Source organism: Ambystoma mexicanum, chromosome 9, assembly GCF_040938575.1.
Source record: "Ambystoma mexicanum isolate Mex_15411 chromosome 9, UKY_AmexF1_1, whole genome shotgun sequence".
Taxonomy (NCBI): Eukaryota; Metazoa; Chordata; class Amphibia; order Caudata; family Ambystomatidae; genus Ambystoma; species Ambystoma mexicanum.
In genome coordinates, this window is record NC_090931.1 from 669390534 (window position 1) to 669410552 (window position 20019).

Here is a 20019-nt window from a genome sequence, read left to right on the forward strand (position 1 = left end):
CCCACTACACCATTGGCTATAACAAGTATCATTTTAATAATTGCTGTAATCCTTGTCTCTATTGACCCATCCGTTTGTTTTACATGTACTATTTTACATGTAGTGTAAGTCAACCATACAAATAAATAAATGCATATCATGTGTTCAACCTACCACACAGTCCCGTACAAATGACTACGTCACCCAGACCAACAAAATGACCACAGCACCTCACATAATAATTTTTAAAACCCAGTGCTAAATAACCAGTCCAACACCACTCACAGCAGCCCACAGTCCAATGTCACCAACCCCAGTGCACAGTGTGCTAGCTGGCCACACCACATTCTCCAGCACAACGGACCGCTGCACACAGTTAAATATAACTGACTTTAATGTCATGCCCAGCACACCACACCATCGCATCTCATCTAGTACAGCACAACTGACTCCAATATAGGCGAACCCTGCTCCAAGTTCAACATAAATGACTCCATCGTCAAATCATCACAACTGAGACTAGCATACGTCCTTACACACCGCAGCCGAACTTCCAATCTGACACAGTTCACACCACCATCTAGTCCAACACAGCTGACAACAAATCACAGGTCAACCCAACTGACTCTAGCACCCACTCCAACACAACTTTCCACAGTACATTGGTCCTGCACAACTGATGACGACAACAATCAGTATAACTGGCTCAGTCCAATTCAGCCGATCACCCAGGTATGCACAACTGTCCCAGAATCCTGCCCAGTATGGCTGACCTCCCCACCTGTCAAGAACAACAGACGGGTGCATCCATCTGGCCCAGTGCATCTAAACATTAGCAGTGGTCGAAGTGCACGAAAAGAAGTAGTGGAACTATGTATCCTGCTGGCCTGCCCCCAAACTCTACAAACCTCAACAAAACTCCCCCTCCCACGTGCAATACAAACCCCCACCCGGGTCCCTCCGTGCCTCCATTACACCGCCACCACTGTGTAAAGGCTGAAAGAAACACAGTGAAAGAAAATGTAAAATGCATTTTAAACGACCCCATTGCCTTTCATTATTCCCCCCCCCCACAGCCTGCAGCTTTACACACCCTCCCCTTTCTAATCACCCACCATTCGCACCTCTTAAGGGGCATGCTAAAGATTAATGCCACCCCTCCAACCTACCCATTAACTGCACATAAAGCCGTGCCTGCAGTATTTTCACGTTAAGTTGATTAAATGCAAAAGAAAACATCTGATTACTGCAGGACCAGGGCTATGATGGGGGATGGGTTTTGTTCCAAGCAGGCCACTGAATAAATACCAGCAACCCAGCAGTTATACGATCCAGCCGGACCCAGGTTCCAATCCCCAGTAAGGCAAACCCAAAGACAAATGCACGGTTTCCTTTTAAAATAAAAGTATAGAAACTGTGCAACTTGGAACACTGCTCCCAACCGCTTCCGCCTATTTCGAAAAGAGTTCAATATGTGCATGCCTTCTGAAGTGACATGTCAGATGGGAATATTATAGTATGGGGAAGATAAGTTAGTGGAGGGAGTTAATGGGGCTGTGTGTGTTCGCATAGGCAGCTATACTGCTGATTGGGCAGATAGGGAGCTATACTGCTGATTGGGCAGATAGGGAGCTATACTGCTGATTGGGCACATAGGGAGCTACGCTGCTGATTGGGCACATAGGGAGCTACGCTGCTGATTGGGCACATAGGGAGCTACGCTGCTGATTGGGCAGATAGGGAGCTACGCTGCTGATTGGGCACATAGGGAGCTACACTGCTGATTGGGCAGATAGGCAGCTATACTGCTGATTGGGCAGATAGGAAGCAGCACTGCTGATTGGGCAGATAGGAAGCTGCACTGCTGATTGGGCAGATAGGGAGCTATACTGCTGATTGGGCAGATTGGGAGCTACACTGCTGATTGGGCAGATAGGGAGCTACACTGCTGATTGGGCAGATAGGGAGCTACACTGCTGTTTGGGCAGATAAGGAGCTACACTGCTGATTGGGCAGATATGGAGCTACACTGCTGATTGGGCAGATAGGTAGCTATACTGCTGATTGGGCAGATAGGGAGCTACACTGCTGGTTGGGCCCACAGGGAGCTATACTACTGACTGTTGGGTTCTGTGTTACATTCTGAGTTGTTTTGTATAATGGTTATGTACTCGGGACAGGCCTAGGCAGGGGGAACCACTACAGTGGTAATTGGTGCAGGATACAAGCCATTGCATACAGATTATACAAAAGAACGGGAGAATCAGTTTCACCTATGATGGAAAACGGTCACGCAGCGTCATTGTTTTGTAGGTTATGTTAGGGTTGTAATGTGTAGCACGACCCTAAGATCTGTTAAGCATGTTAGAGTGTTTCAGAGGTGTCGTCAAGAGTCTATTCAGTGTGTGCGTGTGGGCCAGTTGGGCCAATGCAAGTATCTTTTGGGGCCATGTTAGGGATCTGTTGGGGCCATGTTAGGGGTATGTTGAGGCTATGTTAGAGGTATGTTGGGGCTATGTTCGGGGTTTGTTGGGGCCATGTTCGGGGTCTGTTGGGGCCATGTTAGGGGTCTGTTGAGGCTATGTTAGGGATATGTTGGGGCTATGTTAGGGGTCTGTTGGGGCTATGTTAGGGATATATTGTGGCTATGTTAGGGGTCTGTTGGGGCTATGTTAGGGGTCTGTTAGGGCTATGTTAGGGGTCTGTTGGGGCTATGTTAGGGGTCTGTTGGGGCCATGTTAGGGGTCTGTTGGGGCCATGTTAGGGGTCTGTTAGGGGTCTGTTGGGGCTGTGTTGGGGCTATGTTAGGGGTCTGTTAGGGCTATGTTAGGGGTCTGTTGGGGCCATGTTAGGGGTCTGTTGGGGCCATGTTAGGGGTCTGTTGAGGCTATGTTAGGAGTCTGTTGGGGCCATGTTAGGGGTCTGTTGAGGCTATGTTAGGGATCTGTTGGGGCTATGTTAGGGATATGTCGGGGCTAGGTGGGGGGTCTGTTGGGGCCATGTTAGGGGTCTGTATGGGCTATGTTAGGGATATGTTGGGGCCATTTTTGGGGTCTATTGGGACTATATTAGGGATATGTTGGGGCTATGTTAGGGGTCTGTTGGGGCTATGTTAGGGATATGTTGGTGCATGTTAGGGATCTGTTGGGGCTATGTTATGGGTCTGTTGGGGCCATGTTAGGGGTCTGTTGGCACCATGTTAGGGATCTGTTGGGGCTATGGAAGGGGTCTGTTGGGGCCATGTTAGGGGTCTGTTGGGGCCATGTTAGGGGTCTGTTGAGGCTATGTTAGGGATCTGTTGGGGCTATGTTAGGGGTCTGTTGGGGCTATGTTGGGGCTATGTTAGGGGTCTGTTGGAGCCATGTTAGGAGTCTGTTGGGGCCATGTTAGGGGTCTGCTGAGGCTATGTTAGGAGTCTGTTGGGCCATGTTAGGGGTCTGTTGAGGCTATGTTGGGGATATGTTGGGGCTATGTGGGGGTCTGTTTGGGCCATGTTAGGGGTCTGTTGGGGCCATGTTAGGGGTCTGTTGGGGCTATGTTAGGGGTCTGTATGGGCTATGTTAGGGATATGTTGGGGCCATTTTAGGGGTCTATTGGGACTATATTAGGGATATGTTGGGGCTATGTTAGGGGTCTGTTGGGGCTATGTTAGGGGTATGTTGGTGCATGTTAGGGATCTGTTGGGGCTATGTTATGGGTCTGTTGGGGCTATGTTATGGGTCTGTTGGGGCCATGTTAGGGGTCTGTTGGCGCCATGTTAGGGGTCTGTTGAGAGCTTTGTAGGATCAGTTGGGACTGTATTGGCATCTGGTATCAGACCAAATGCCTGTTGTAGGTTAGGAGATGGTCTCTTGGGATGTGGTATGTTATGTTGTGTGATGCTATATTATGATGTGTTGGTTGCTTGTCTAACACGTCTACCACCATAAGACCACTTGAAAGACCTGAGAGAGCGACCGAAAATGTTATTTTATGTTACAACCATATTGAGCCTTGGGTTTAACTTGAATGAAAGAGCCGCTAGTATAATACAAATGCCAACACATTGAAACACAAATATATTGTTTAATGCAAAAATTCAAACCTAAAATAGGAATAACAATCAAATAAATACTGCCCAAAGTGTAGTTTGGGCAAGAAACTAAAAACTACAAAACAAAAACAAATAAAAGTCTTCCAATTACAGGCAAAAAGGAGCCATATCGTCAGGATTTTTAACTAAATTGACTCCCTAAATCAAACCCTACATCACGATTTGTGTAGAAAATCATACGGTGTAGAAAATATCTTGGTGAATACAAAGAAAAAACACACCCTTTGCCGCTAGCATATAAAGAGCATGGGCCTGATCACGAGTTGGGCGGTAGCCCTTAAATGAAGCAGTAACGGTGGTGCCGCTATATTTAAGGGTCTGCAAAATCTTGAATCTGGCGTGTTTACCCCCAGCTCAGACAGGTGGGCGCTAACGCAAATAAAGTTGGGCAGTATCCCAGCCGGGATACCGCCGAACTCGTGATCAGGCCGCATATCTGCTAAATTGGTGTGAGCCCCTCACCATCAAGGGCACATGTACTCGTGATTGCATCAACACCTGTTCTACTCGAAATGTGTACGTTAATTAATACATGAAAATCAGCTCAATGTTGCGAAGGAGCTCAGGAAACATGGACCTGCTCCAGGCAGGTAACCGGGGCTCAGATTCCTCAGTGAGGGCGAGTGTAACCGGAGACGCCGACCCGAGAACAAAACGTTGAGCTAAGTCGCAAATAAATCCCACTCGGCCAGGGCATTACACATTGTTGCCGAAAGACATTTTCAACTATTTTTTGGCGGTTTTTTTGCCAATTGTTTTACCACTTATTTAACCACAAAACTATAGATGGTAAGTTTGGGTTAGGTATATAGAAGGGGAGGGGTCACGGGAGGGTGGGAAGGTGGGGTGCAGGAGGGTCTCTCCCCTATTTTTGCAGTAAAAAAAAGCGAGATCATTGGCAAAAGGAATTCAGTGAAACTATCATTGGGCAAAAAAAAAAAAGAAATTGTTCCCTCTGCCAGAGCCAAATTAAAAAACATGTCCTAATACTATCTAAGCAGACATCCTCTGGCCAGAATATATCTGTCAAAAATATATTGCTTATGTCCAACAGTGCATGTATATATTTCAAAGGCTTCACTGCCTGTTGTGCCTCACTGCACTTCCACAGTTTTGAAGCACTCCTTGAAACTTGAGCACACGAGATTCCCTGTAGCTCTGAATCACATTAAAACTGTACGGAAGGGTAGGCGAGCGTGATCCAAGCGTGCTACGTGTGATGATGTAAAGGCAAGAATATCCTGCTGTGTCAGAATATAAATATATATATAAAACGCTTGCTGCACGGTGTTGCATGCTTGGATCTTGAGCTACATGCTACACATGATAAAAATGGGCTCGTAACCTATTAGAAAATGTGCAAATGCAAATGCCATCTTATTTTCAATTTTAATTTCTAAAAGGGAATTTCTTAAAGTATAAACAATAGAAATAATGAGACAGGCACAAAGCAAAAGATCTACTTTATTGGAACGCAAATTTTTAAAAAAAGAAAAATTCAGAGAAAACCAACCAAATCACTCCACGTAATACTTAAAGTAGCAATATATTCTGAATATTTAAATCAGTTTTGTAAAATCCTCCAAATTACCAGGTATATGGCTGATCAAATGCATGCTATGTAAATGAGAGTGAATGAAGAATGAATGATGCCGTATAAAATATTATCCTGAGAATGAAACCATCCAATTACCAAAGTGACCCTTGCCCAGCTCCCATCATTAAGGACTCTGCCCATGATCTGGACCCATTCATTACGGCCTTCATCAACTCCTCCTTTAAAACAGGTATTGTCCCAGACAACCTAAAAGAAGCCTGGGTGATCCCCCTGCTCAAGAAACCTTCCCTCGACCCAAGCATACCTACTAACTTCCGCTCTATCACCACGGTACCGTTTCTGCTTAAGATTTTAGACCGCGCAGCATACCTTCAGATCCAAAACTATCTGGAAGCTAACAATTTGCTAGGTCTACGTCAATCCGGATTTTGGCCCAGACGTGGGACGGAAACTGCTTTAATAGACTTAAAAACCCAAATTGAGGTATTGAAGGATAAGGGCAAACTAGCAATGCTAATACTCCTCGACCTCTCTGCTGCTTTTGATCTGGTCAACCACCAGATCCTATGCAGGCACCTCCACTCCGCTGCCAACTTCTCGCCCTCTGCTGCGGCCTGGATCAAATCCTTTTTGAGCAACAGATCCATGAGGGTCTTTGCACCATCCGCAGCCACGGACCCTTCCCCAATTTATTGTGGCGTACCTCAGCGATCTTGTGTGTCACCTACACTCTATAACATTTTCACGAAACCACTCTTTGATGTGCTTGACTATCTGGGTGTCTCTTACACTAACCATGCTGATGACACTCAGATACTCATTCCCATCACAGGTGATTATCTAGCTGACACCAAGGCCCTTAACGACGTCTACCTGGTCATCCAAGCCTGGATCGCTCAACACCAGTTATGCCTAAATGACGATAAGATGGAACTCCTTATAGTGGGCACCTCGCAACGCCTGAGCAAATTACACCCGACCTATCAGTCCTTCATCATAGACGGCAACATCATACGAGTCTCGAAAGATACCAAAACATTAGGTTTTTACCTGGACACCACCCTATCTTTATCTAGACAAATAAATGCAGTCAGATGTGCCTCTGCATACACGTGCAAACTTATTGCAGCCTGCAGACCATTTCTTACTACCCCTAACAGTATCACACTAGCTAGAACTCTCATTATGGCTAAAATAGATTATTGTAGTGCTCTGTACTTAGGTACTAGCCAAGAGAACTTGAACAAACTCCAAACAACCCAGAACAATGCCATTCGAGCAGCCCTAAACATCCCCCGCAACCACCACATTTCAGAATCCAAAACTAACCTAAAGTGGCTTCCTGTCAAGCAAAGAATCTCACTAAAAACACTCGCCCTCAAGCACAAATGCTTGGCTAACAAGGCCCCTATCTACCTCTGCAGTCGGCTGTCCAGCCATTCGACTGCCCGACCTTTAAGAACTGCCCAGACTCACTGTCTATCGATCCCGAGGTTTAAACTTCAAAAAGCGGGGGGCACTAGCTTCCCTGTCCTAGCCTCTAAGCTATGGAATTCCCTCCCCGCTACAATCAGAGCTGAAGACTCTTTCAACACTTTCAAAGCCAAAACTAAATCCTGGCTTTTTGACCAGTACTAAGACATGCTCCGCACCCTGTCCTTCTTACTCTTGCCCGCCGTCCTCCATTACTATTTTGTACACCTTATGGGTATATCCACTGTTTAGTGGTATATCCACTGCTTAGCCTCTGGCACTGTAATCTCTGTAATATATGTAGTTTGTAACACTGCTAATATTATGTTATTGTAACTTTGCCTGTATATATGCATTACTGTAACTTTGCACAAATTGCGCCCTGATGCCTCCGGGCCTGATGGTTGCGCGGTATAAATAAACAAAATACAAATACAAATAAATGCTTGTGCGTGTCAATGCGAGAGTGAATGAAGAATGAATGATGCGGTATAAATGCTGATGTGTGTGTGTGCGTGTATGTGTGAATGGAGAGTGAATGAAGAATGAATGATGCCGTATAAATGCTGATGCGTGTGTGCGTGTGAATGTGAGAGTGAATGAAGAATGAATGATGCCATATAAATGCTGATGCGTGCGCGTGTGTGTGTGTGAATGAAGAGTGAATAAAGAATGAATGATACCGTATGAATGATGATGCGTGTGAATGTGAGAGTGAATGAAGAATGAATGATGCTGTATAACTGCTGATGCTTGTGTGTGTGAGAATGTGAGAGTGAATGAAGAATGAATGATGCTGTATAACTGCTGATGCGTGCGTGTGTGTGTGTGGGTGTGTATGAATGGAGAGTGATTGAAGAATGAATGATGCCGTATGACTGCTGATGCTTGTGTGTGTGAGAATGTGAGAGTGAATGAAGAATGAATGATGCTGTATAACTGCTGATGCGTGTGTGTGTGTGTGTGTGAATGGAAAGTGAATGAAGAATGAATGTCATATGACTGCCGATGAGTGTGTGTGTGTGAATGTGAGAGTGAATGAAGAATGAATGATGCTGTATAACTGCTGATCCGTGTGTATGTGTGTGTATGTGTGAATGGAGAGTGAATGAAGAATGAATGATGCCGTATAAATGCTGATGCGTGTGTGCGTGCAAATGTGAGAGTGAATGAAGAATGAATGATGCTGTTTAACTGCTGATGCGTGTGTGTGTGTGTGTGTGTGTATGTGTGTGTGTGTGTGAATGGAAAGTGAATGAAGAATGAATGCCATATGACTGCCAATGTGTGTGTGTGTGTGAATGTAAATGTGAGAGTGAATAAAGAATGAATGATACCGTATGAATGATGATGCGTGTGAATGTGAGAGTGAATGAAGAATGAATGATGCTGTATAACTGCTGATGCGTGTGTGTGTGTGTGCGTGTATGTGTGTGTGTGTGTGTGTGTGAATGGAAAGTGAATGAAGAATGAATGCCATATGACTGCCAATGTGTGTGTGTGTGTGTGTGTGTGTGAATGTAAATGTGAGAGTGAATGAAGAATGAATGATGCTGTATAACTGCTGATGCGTGTGTGTGTGTGTGCGTGTGTGTGTGTGTGAATGGAAAGTGAATGAAGAATGAATGCCATATGACTGCCAATGTGTGTGTGTGTGTGAATGTAAATGTGAGAGTGAATGAAGAATGAATGATGCTGTATAACTGCTGATGCGTGTGTGTGTATGTGTGTGTGTGTGTGTGAATGGAAAGTGAATGAAGAATGAATGCCATATGACTGCCAATGTGTGTGTGTGTGTGTGTGTGTGTGTGAATGTAAATGTGAGAGTGAATGAAGAATGCATGATGCTGTATAAATGCTGATGCGTGTGTGTGAATGCGGGGAAGGTTACCTCACAAGTAGGTACTGGTACGGGGCAGATTAGGACTAGGTATAATGAATCTTACAAGTAAATAACCCCAGCATTCACACACAAATCAGCATTCATATGGTATTCTTCATTCTTCATTCTCTCTCACATTAACACACACACACATCAGCATTCATACAGCATCATTCACTCTTCATCAACTCTCCATTCAAACACATGCATCAGTAGTCATACGGCATCATTCAGTCTCACAAACACACACACACACACTCATCAGCATTCATGCAGCTCCATTCATTCCTCATTCATGCTTAGATTCACACACACACACGCACACCACGCATCAGCATTCATAAGGGATCATTCATTCTTCATTCACTTTCACATTCACAGAGAGTGCTTCCTGGCTCCTGTCAGAGCGCTTTGATCGCAACGCCCCTTAGGCCCTGGATGTGCAAGGAGGCACAAAAGTGGAACCTTGCATATTCAGGCCTGCAGTCCCCAGCCTGCATCCCCAAGGGGCCATGTAAAGCTGGGGAGACAAAACACCCCTGGCTTTGCATGGATCATTGGGCCTGTGTGCTGGGGTACTACTGATCTGTCAAAGGGAAACTAAGTATCCCTGATAGTTCTGTTAAAGCCATCCCAGGAGGGCGCCCTCATAGGTTCGCTGCAGCCAGAGGAGCGTTCAGTGTATGGGGGTGGGTCAATGCCCCCTCACCCATTATGAACGAGTCACCCCCGATTTTAATTTAGAGGCAACTATTTTCAATCTAAACAACACCTTTGTTCCTCCCTTCACCAACCTAGCGCCTCATAGTGAGTATTATGGGCATTGTAAAAATGTGATTTGTTCTATCCCTCCTATTTCTAAAACATCTGCCCAATTATGAAATGTATCATATAGAAGACCTACACCATGGGGACATAGACAGTTCTGCATGAGGTTACCTCTCTCCATCATCCCTCCCTCCCGCTCTCTCTCTCTTTTTCTCTCTTTCTCTCTCTCCCTCTCACTTTCTCTCTATTTCTCTTTCTCGCTCCCTCTCGCTCCCCCTCACTCTCTCCTCTCTGCCCTCTCTCTTTTTCTCTTTCCCTCTCTCTGCCACCCTCTCACTCGCTCTCTATCCTCCCTCTCTCGCTCTCTTTCTCTTTCTATCTCCCACTCGCTCCCCCTTACCCTCTCCTCTATGCCCTCTCCCTCTTTCTTTTTTCTCCTCGCTCCCTCTCTCTCTCACTCTTACTCTCTCCTACTCTCTGCCTCTCTCTCTCTCTTGCCCTCTCCTTTACTCTCTCCTCTCCACCCTTTTTCTCTCTCTCTCCCTCTCTCTGTCACCCTCTCGCTCGCCCTCTCTCCTCCCTCTCTCTCTCCTTTATGGCCTCTCCCTCTCTCCCTGTCTCCCTCACTCTCTCTCTTTCTCCCTCTGCCTCCCCCTCTCTCTCTCTCCTATCTCTCTCTCACTCTCTCACGCTCTTCTTCACACTCCCTCCTCCAATGCCAACCTCTCCCTTATAAGTCTTCCTTCCTCCTCCCCTTCTCTTACTTTTCCCTTGCTCTTCTTACTTTGCAGGGCACATGGTGGCCTTCTCAGCCTGTGCGAGTTACAGTGCCCTAGTCTCTGCCACCTTTGCAGGCTTGGCTCAGCTTTCATGGACCTTCCTATCTATGGCACAGCTCTGCAAGACACATCTGCACTCCGGTTACACTCGCCCTCACTGAGGAATCAGAGCCCCTGTTACCTGCCTGGAGCAGGTCTATGTTTCCTGATTGGTTACCGCAGGCAGGTGATCTGATTGGGAGAAAGCCTTTGTAGTTCAGAACTCAGTGGGCAGTGCTTTAAAAAGCACGGTAGCCATTTTGAATGAATGCCATGCAATCAGAAAGTGTGTTTGATGGTCTATATGTCTCGCTCCTTCTTGGCAGAGGACAGGCTTTAAGCCTGGTTAATTTCAAATGCCTGGGACTTTTGTGCTTCCATTTTCTTGGGGAATTTCGAGTTGGGTGTTTCCACTGGGGTTATAAGGCAAGGTACATGTTTTGATTGTGCTAGCCCTGCTGCTGAATATGGAGAGGGCGTTTTCCCGCTGTGTTGCTCTGGCGCAGAGCATCAGAAGTATTGTTTATGCATTAAAGGAGGGGTTGGTTGTTGTTCCCCATCTGGTGCTTTGGGTGCACCTTAACGTTGTTCTCTTGAGAGCGTGGCTAGGGTACCCTTTAAAGGGACGCCATGGCTTCCTGCGGGATTTGGCGGTTTTGAGGAGAGGGCTTTTACTACCGCCTAAAGGGACCTTGTGAAGTTATGTCTGGGAATGTCCAGACCCTAGACCCCGTGTGGACTTACCTCACCCATTGTTCCCCGTAACCAGTAGTTGGGGATCCATGAAACCAATGGAGCAAGTCTGTGTTGGATTGTAGGAGTTGTGGGCAGAGGACACTGTACCTCCTGGCTGGACCTTGAGCAGTGTAGGAGGGCTCCTCTTTACACTGTCCTCAGGAGTTGTTCCAATCAGCGCAGTGCTCTTCAAACATTTTTAACCTGGGCCCCACTGAGCAAAATGTGGGCAGGCCGGGCCCCCCAAAAATGCCAAATGGATAGAAAGTCCAAATGGCTATGAACTATTGCGTGCCGTCTCCGAACCTTACTCCCACTATAGTCCCTGGGCTGCCCCCCCCACCCCCTGCTCCCATCGCAGTCTCTGGACTCCCTCATCCCACTCCTAGCCCTGTCCCTGGGCTCTCCCCACCCCACCACAGACCCTGGGCTTCTCCCTCTCCTGCTCCCACCACAGTCTCTGGGCTTCTCCTCCATGCTCCCAGCACAGTTCCAGGGCCAGGGGTGGCCGGTGAATTTTTTAAGTGGGGGGGGCATAAATGTTTCTCCCAGATATGCCATAGCACCGAGCGTAGCAAAGGATCCCGAACCAATCAAAGGGGGGGTGGGGACTCTGAGAGATCTCCCCTGTGACTTTTTTTTAAAATAGTGGGTTAAATTGCCGCATTTTAGAGCTTACGTTAAAATAAATTGGGTAAAAAGGCAAACCGTTTACAATTGGTGCTGGGGGGCTCAGGGGGCAGGCATGGTATTTTTTTTACTGGACATCTATAATAGATGTCCAGTACAAAGATACCATCCCTGTCCCCTGGGCCTCACAGTGCCTAACACAAGCATACAATCAAACTGATTATGTGAGTGTGCAAGGCACTGGGAGGCCCAGGGGGAAAGCATGGTATTTTTTACTGGACATCTATGATAGATGTCCAGTAAAAACATGCCATCCCTGTCCCCTTGGCTCCACAGCGCCCCAGAAGGAGAGCTGAATTTGGCAGGTGGGTAGGGCATTGTGCAACAAAGACATTTTTAAAATGCCTTTGTTGTACAACCCTCCCCCAACTCGCAAAAATCATCTCCATGGACCAACACAAACACACACACACATTCACACAGCATTCACACAGCAAGCACTCTATCATTCACATAAGCACCCATTATCATAAACCCCCTCATAACACAAGTATACAAGCATTCATACACATATTTAAATAAAAAATAAATGAACATAAACCTACCTTCTGCACCGGTCCTGAATTTCCTCCCCTGCGCTTCAGCTCCTGCATCATGAACAGGATTCGGGAAGCAAGCGCTTCCTGGTTACTGCACATTCATGCAGGGGCCTGAGTGTGGGTGCTGAAATACCCTGCTGAAGTCTGCTCTGTCTGTATGTGTGAGGAGGTGCAGGAGATCCCCCTCGCACATACAGACGTGCAGTTCCTCAGGCAGCATTTCCAATGAGCTATGCAAGGATGGCGTAGCAAAACGCAGCAGCCTTGCATGACTCATTGAGCATGTACGGCTGGGGAGCTGAACTGTCAAAGGAAAACAGTTCAGCCAGCCCAGGCCCTCCATCAGGTGCAAAAAGTAACTGAGGACGCAATCAGTGTTTCAATGGGCTGGCTCCTCGGCTCCTCCATAATGGACAAGGGGGCACTGGGTGAGCCGTCCCTGTCCAGGGCTCCCCCTGCTGCGCCTTTTCTTTCCTGCTTTATTTAAAAAAATTAAAATAAATTTAAATGTCATCTATTTCTTTTTTTTAACATTTCAGGCTGGGGTCACCCATCCACCCACCTCATCCCCTCCCCTCTGGGAATGCAGCCCCATAGTTTGAATACCTCTGATTTAGCAGATGGTTTCTCCTGGTCTCCAGAGCCTTGTCAGTCCAATGTGACTTCGTCACACACAGCAAAAAGGGAAATAGGTTCTTTCCACAACACAACCCATGACCCCTTGTGAGGTGGGATTGGTCCAAAGGCTGGAGCAGGAGTGCCAGCAGGAGTGGGGGCCAGGCCTGTGAGAATAGCAAAAAACTGCCTGAAATTATAGGAGGACAAAACAAACTATCTTACTCGGCCTTGTGTCATTCATATCGTGCAAGTCCGATACGCAAAGTGCAGGGGGAAGGGAGATGGGTAGTGCCAGGGGGAGGGAAGGGGTAAGTGCAATCAGGGCAGCAATGCTCTGAGTAAGTGCAGCCACAGCAGTGCGGCTCTAGGTAAGTGCAAGGAAGCAGGGGACTGTGGAGTTCCAGATACAGCCCATAAGTGCATGGTAGGCCTGGAAGCTGTGCAGGGGCTACAGGTCAAGGGGGAGCCTGGTACCAGTCAGACTCTGAGGGTAGCCAGGCAACCAGTCAGCACAGCATGCAGGTTGGTCAGCAGGGGAGAGAGAGAGAAAGCAGAAGCGAAAAGGAAGGTCTTGAGCTGCTCCCAGAACTTCAGGTGTTCCGCCTCAGGTTTGAGAGGGCAGGGAGGCCATTTCAGGGGGGGGGGCACCTGCAGAGGAGAGGTGAAGGTGGCTGAGCAAAGGGCTCGAGAAGAAGGTGTTTAGCAAGAGAGAGTTGAATGTAGTGCAGGCCCCGGCCCCAGAAAGCCTTGTGGACGATGCAAAGGTTCTTCAAATTGATCCTTGCAGCCACCGGGAGACAGTGGAGAGGCCAAGGACAAGTCTCACAGTCCTGTTCTTGATTAGTCTGGATTAGTTGCACAGGGTGGAAAGTAGAGGAAGGCAGATTTAGAAAGAGACTGTTGCAGTAGTCTAGCCTAGAGAGAACTAGCGCTCTGGAGACATTGAGCTTCTGAAGGAAAGTGAGGAAAGGAAGAATACCTCTGAGGAGGTGCTGCTGGAAGTGGGCCTTATTGGCAAGGCCCATGATTTGAGGAGAGAAGGAGAGAGTGGAGTTGAAGATGATAGCAAGGTTTTTAGCCTCACAGGAAGACGAAGGAAGAGGGCTCAAGGAGGGGGGGCCAGAGTGAGAGAGGCAAAGTGGGAGCCGGGGTCCCAATGAGAAGGAGCTCAGTCTTACTGGCATTAAGACAGAGATCGTTGGAGGCACACCACTCCTGAATCGTGGATAAACTGTCAGGAATGAGCGAGAGAGGAGGTTGAGGGTAGCCTGAAGGAGAGCTGAGTGTCATCCGCATAACACTGAAAGTTAGAGGAGGAGGTAGAGATAAGGTGGGTCAAAGGAGCCAAGTAGACATTGAAGAGCCAGGCTGAGAGGTTAGAGCCCTGGTGAACACCACATGTGTAGAGAGAGGTGGTGGAAGGAAAGGACCCAAGTTGGACCTGGGAGGGTCTGTCCAGGAGGAAGGAGGTCAACCAAGCAAGGGCCTGGTCCGTGATGCCCAGGTTCTCACGGAGAAGATTGATCAGGATGGTGTGATTGACCGTGTCAAAAGCAGAGGAAAGATCATGGAGGATGAGGACAGAAGGAAGGCTAGAATCGAGATTAGCGAGCAGATCTTCATGGGTGTTCAGGAGAAATGTTTCTGTGCCTCTGGCTGCTTTGAAGCCAGACTGATGGTCATGGAGACAACCAACAAATTCAATGTGGAGAGTAAGCTAGGAGATGGCCAACTTTTCCAGGAGTTTGCCTAGTAAAGGAGTGATAGAGATCAGGTGGTAGTTTGCCAGATAGGAAGGGTCAGCAGAAGGCTTTTTCATGAGGTGTGCACAGGGGAGTGCTTGAGGCGAGAAGGGTAAGTTCCAGTGGCAAAAGAGTGATTGCGGAAATCGGCCAAGGCTGGAGCGAGGGTGTCAATGTTGTTCTTGATGGTTCTGGAGGAGCAGGGGAGCACCTGCTTGGACGGCACTTCCATAGATCGGACTTGTCTAAAAACCTCATCAGGAGTCATCAAATAGAAAGTGGAGAAAGGAGGAGAGGGAGAAGGGGCCAAGAGAGGGAGAGGGAGTGGAAGAGGTGAGAGAGGACAGGATGTCCTCAGTTTTAGTGGTGCAGTGAGAAGCAAGAGCCGTACAGAGGGCCTGGGAGGCAACAGGAGAGGTGGAGCCTGCAGAAGAATTGGCCAGCTCCTTGCAGATTATAAATAGTTCAGCCATGTTGTTAGAGCCTGCAGAGGCACAGACTTAGATTTGGGCTCTCTTCTTGGTCAGGACAGAGAGTCTGTATTGCTTTTGGACCAGGCAGCAGGCCAGTGTGTCAGAGGATGCACCCGAAGCCCTCCACTTCCTCTGAGCCACCCTGCACTTGCGTTTCAAGGTGGCAAGATCTGAGTCATACCAAGTGTTGCTCTTGGAGGTAGGCTTCAGATGGATTCTCATGACGGGGCAAGGACATCCAGAGTGTTGGAGATAGAAAGATGCAGGTTAGAGAGGGCTGTGTCACGGTGTGAGTCAACTGCAGGCATAGGAGGAGTAAAGGAAGTAGCCACAAAGGCCTCCACTGACACACACTTCATGGGCCGAATGACCGAGAAGGTAGGTGACAGGGCAGGGGTCGGCTTTGCCTAAGCGACAGAGAGCTTCAGGTGAGAGGAGAGCAGAAAGTGGTCAGTCCAAGAGAGAGGAGTGGTGAGAGGGTTTGAGGGAGGATGTCTGAGGAGATGAGAACATCCAAGGTGTGTCCGGCAGAGTGTGTCAGACTAGAGGGTAGAATGAAAGAGAGAGAGTGTTGCAGATGGATGTTGAGGTCGCCGAGGAGGAGAAGTTGAGAGGTAGAGGCAAGGAAAGAAGAGGAGAGGTCAGCCCACTCTGAGTGGAAGTGTGCGACCTTGCCAGGTGGCCGGTAGATGGTGGCCACAGCCAGAGAGAGGCCAGGAGAGATAGATAGCCTCCAGACCAGGCATTGAAAGGAGGAGTAGGCCTGCGTAGGAATGACAGAAGCGGGGACCCACTCCAGAAAGATCAGAGCTACTCCACCTCCAGGACGGTTGGTTCTAGGTTCGGAGAGGATCTTGTAGCCATCAGGGAGGAGAGTGTCAAACCTCATGACAGAGCTGGCCGTGAACCATGTCTTGGTGAGAGCAAGGACATCCAGGTCAAGTTCTTCAAGGAGGTGGCAGATGTCAGAGGAGTGTTTGACAGCAGAGCGAGAGTTGAGAGTAGCAACATGGAGCAGGTTGCCACTTTTGAAAGACTTCCGTGGAGGGGTACAAGCTTGAGGTATGCTCTGCAGAGGAGTTAGGGTGGCCCAAGAGTGGGCAGGGGAGGTAGAAGGAGATGGCAAAATAGCCAGAGAGGATGGGGAGGGTGGCAGAAGAAGGAGGTGGCGGAGGCGCTAGAGAGGAGCTGGTAGGAGTAGCAGGAAAAGAAAGGAAGTTGATAAGATGCAGGAGGCGCATATCGAAAAGAAGGAGATTGGGCTGAAGGCCCTGCAACACGATGGTGGCATTCCGATAGACATTAATGATGGTCTTGGAGGAGTGGAACGAGGCCAAGAGGACCTCCCACTGCATGCCACCATTAATGGGAGAGGGGGAAAAAGGAGAGAGAACAGAGACCACCCATGCACCATACGACTGCTGACCTGAACTACGGTTCCCGTGGGCGTTCAAACTACCAGCGCTTTGAGGTCATACCAATGATACATAAGGGGCTATATAAATACCAAGTAACATATGAGGAGTCCATAGGTTTGGAGAGGGAACAACAAAGAGGATGTCAGTAAGAGTTTGTCTAGACGAAGCACTGATGTAGGTATCAGCGATAGGGAGGCCTGGTTTTGAGACCAGGATGTCCCTCTGTAACTTCTTCCTTCCCGACTTAGTGAGAGGGATAGAATAGGAGATAGAATAGCAGTTAGAGAAGATAGGGGAGACAGAAAGCACCATAGAGGGTGCGAGGAGGAAGTAGGAGGAGGAGGGAGCGAAAGAGGGAGGATGCAGGATGGCCAGAGGGTGGTCACACACTAAGGAACACACAGAAGGGGCAGACAGATACACCCATCAATACAAGATGTAACCCCAGTGGAGTGGGGTACTAGAGAGTGGGAGAGAGCCTAAAGGACAAAGATCGCAGTACAGCAGTAACCACAGTTTGGGTGGGGGGGGGGGACCTAGAGAGTGGGAGAGAACCAAAAGGACATACTTCACAGTACAATGGTAACAACAGTTGGGGGGGCCCTAGAGAGTGAGACAGAGCCTAAAGGACACAGATCACAGTAAAACAGTAACCACAGTTTGGGGGGCTAGAGAGTGGGATAGAGCCTAAAAGACACAGCTCACAGTACAGCAGTAACCATAGCTAGGGGCGAGGGGCTAGTGAGCGGGAGAGAGCCTAAAGGACACAGACCACAGTACAAATGTAACCACAGTTGGGGGGGACCTAAAGAGTGGGAGGGAGCCTAAAGGGCACAGTTCACAGTACAATAATAACCGCAAATGAGGGGACATAGAGAAAAGATAGAAAAAACAGAGTACGACTAACCACTGGAATGGGCGAGCCTAGGATTGCGCAGGGACAGAGTACGTTATGTCAGACGGTTAGGTGGAAGTACGTGCAAAGGCCAGGAAGTTTAGTAGAGAGCAGTAGTGGCTCTCTACTATGCCTCAAGCTCGTCAGATTGCTGAGAACTGTGGAGAAATACTATCAGCTATTCCCACTATTCAAAGTAACCTGATTGCAGCAATCACGCACCAGCAGGGGTCCACCACGCGAGTGTCTCGGCGAGGGATGCAGGCCGTTACAAGCCTGTATGCCCCCCTGCTGGGACATGTTTGCTATTCGCACCCTTGGGTTTGCCCATGGTACAAAAAGTGTATTTCTTTTTCTTGGGAGATTGGCTGTTCTTTATTGCACGCAGTGTCAATCTCCTGAGAAAAAACACACAGAAACAAAATGGCCACCGCCATCGAAAAAGTGACTAAGTCCCTTGATGATGTAGCAGGTGGTGCCGACACGAGTTTCGACCTATCGGGCCTTTTTCTAGGCTACCATTTATAGTTTTTGAATACATAAGGATTGGATACATGACAGTGTGGTCCCCAGATCGGGCATTCCCCATTCGTGATTGTGTTGATATTATGTGACATTTGTGTTTGGACACATTATATGTGGGTGATTCAATTCCCAGTGAGAGTGATATATATACAGTTTCATAATCATTTGCAGATTGGTTCATATATTTTGAAGCAAAAGACAATTTTTTAAAAAAACAGTATTTAGTACATGTTTAGGGAGAGAAAAGAAAAGATTTTCGTAAGTTTGGTTGGAAAAGGTCCTAAGTGGTTTTGAGTATTTGGTAATGATTGAGTCAGTTGCAACGGGTCTCACCTGGTTGGTAATATAGAGGGATTGCCTTACGTCCTGCTTGTTGCAGGCAGGTCAGTTAATTACTGGGTAGTTGTATTAGCGAGGGCTCGGTCCGCCCAGTTGCATGGTTATTAGAGGTCAATACCTAAGAGTAAGGAAATGTTGTAAACTATTGAAAATAGGTTGTGCCCAATGGCTGCGCTGATAGACATAGTGTAATAACAGGGTACCGTGGTTCAGTTAATATTTGGTATCTAACGTTACCATTGTGCGGTCCCGAGAATGGTGATGTGCCCAATTGGGGTTCAGTTGTCGAGGTGACTTGCATAGTTAGGGCACTGGTGCCCTGGGACCCTTCCCTCACTGGCAGACAATCCCTCTATATTACCTACCAGGTGAGACCCGTTGCAACTGACTCAATCATTACCAAATACTCAAAACCACTTAGGACCTTTTCCAACCAAACTTACGGAAATCTTTTCTTTTCTCTACCTAAACATGTACTAAATACTGTTTTTAAAAAAAAATGTCTTTTGCATCAGAATGTAGGAACCAATCTGCAAATTATTATGAAACTGTATATATATATCACTCTCACTGGGAATTGAATCACCCACATATAATGTGTCCAAACACAAATGTCACATAATATCAACACAATCAAGAATGGGGAATGCCCGATCTGGGGACCACACTGTCATGTATCCAATCCTTATGTATTCAAAAACTATAAATGGTAGCCTAGAAAAAGGCCTGATAGGTCGAAACTCGTGTCGGCACCACCTGCTATATCATCAATTGATGAATTCAAGAGAATAAAAGATTGGAAGAAATGAAAATCACAAACCTTGTGGAACTGCATTTTTCAGGCGCCGTAAAGGCAATGGGGTAAAACCCAGCATAACAAACCGCACATGCGCCGAATAAGTGAAAACTATAACAATTCTCTCTGGATACACACAACAGGCACCACGAGCACGGGCCTCTTTACAAGTTTCCACCAACTGGCTGCTAGTGCACCGATAACAGAGATGGAGGGCGCGGCAACCCATGGTCCCTGGTGCTCTTAACGCCCATGTGGGGAAAGGCCTTGGGTGGCTGGAAACTGTGTATTCTCGCCCACTGTTCCAGCCACCTGATTGGCTGAGCGCTCTTCCCCGGGTGCAAATGATTGTGAATCATCTTACAGGCAGAGGCGTAGCCAGGATTGTCTAGCAAATGGGGCCTGATGCTAATGTAGTTGGGCCCACTGCACTGACACACATATCTGTAAATGCCCACACAGCGCTGCTGAGTGGGCATTTACAGATTTTGGGTGGGCCTTGCCCCTCAGGCCACACCCTGCCTACGCCCCTGCTTACAGGTCCTAATACACAATGCAAGTTTGTTGTCTTTCACCCTTGTTTGGTAAAATGATAGGATTTAGACTCAAAACTGATCTTGCATACAAACATATTACAGAACCCCTCAAGGTCATGACTTTCCAAGCTGTCTGTTCATC

At 47.6% G+C, this 20019-nt stretch overlaps 1 protein-coding gene across 2 annotated transcripts in view; it reads left to right on the forward strand.

Annotated features, from left to right (window-relative positions):
* The window catches only part of KIAA2012 (KIAA2012 ortholog), a 427155-nt gene that overhangs the window by 220426 nt on the left and 186710 nt on the right, over positions 1-20019 (forward strand). The window lies entirely within an intron of this gene.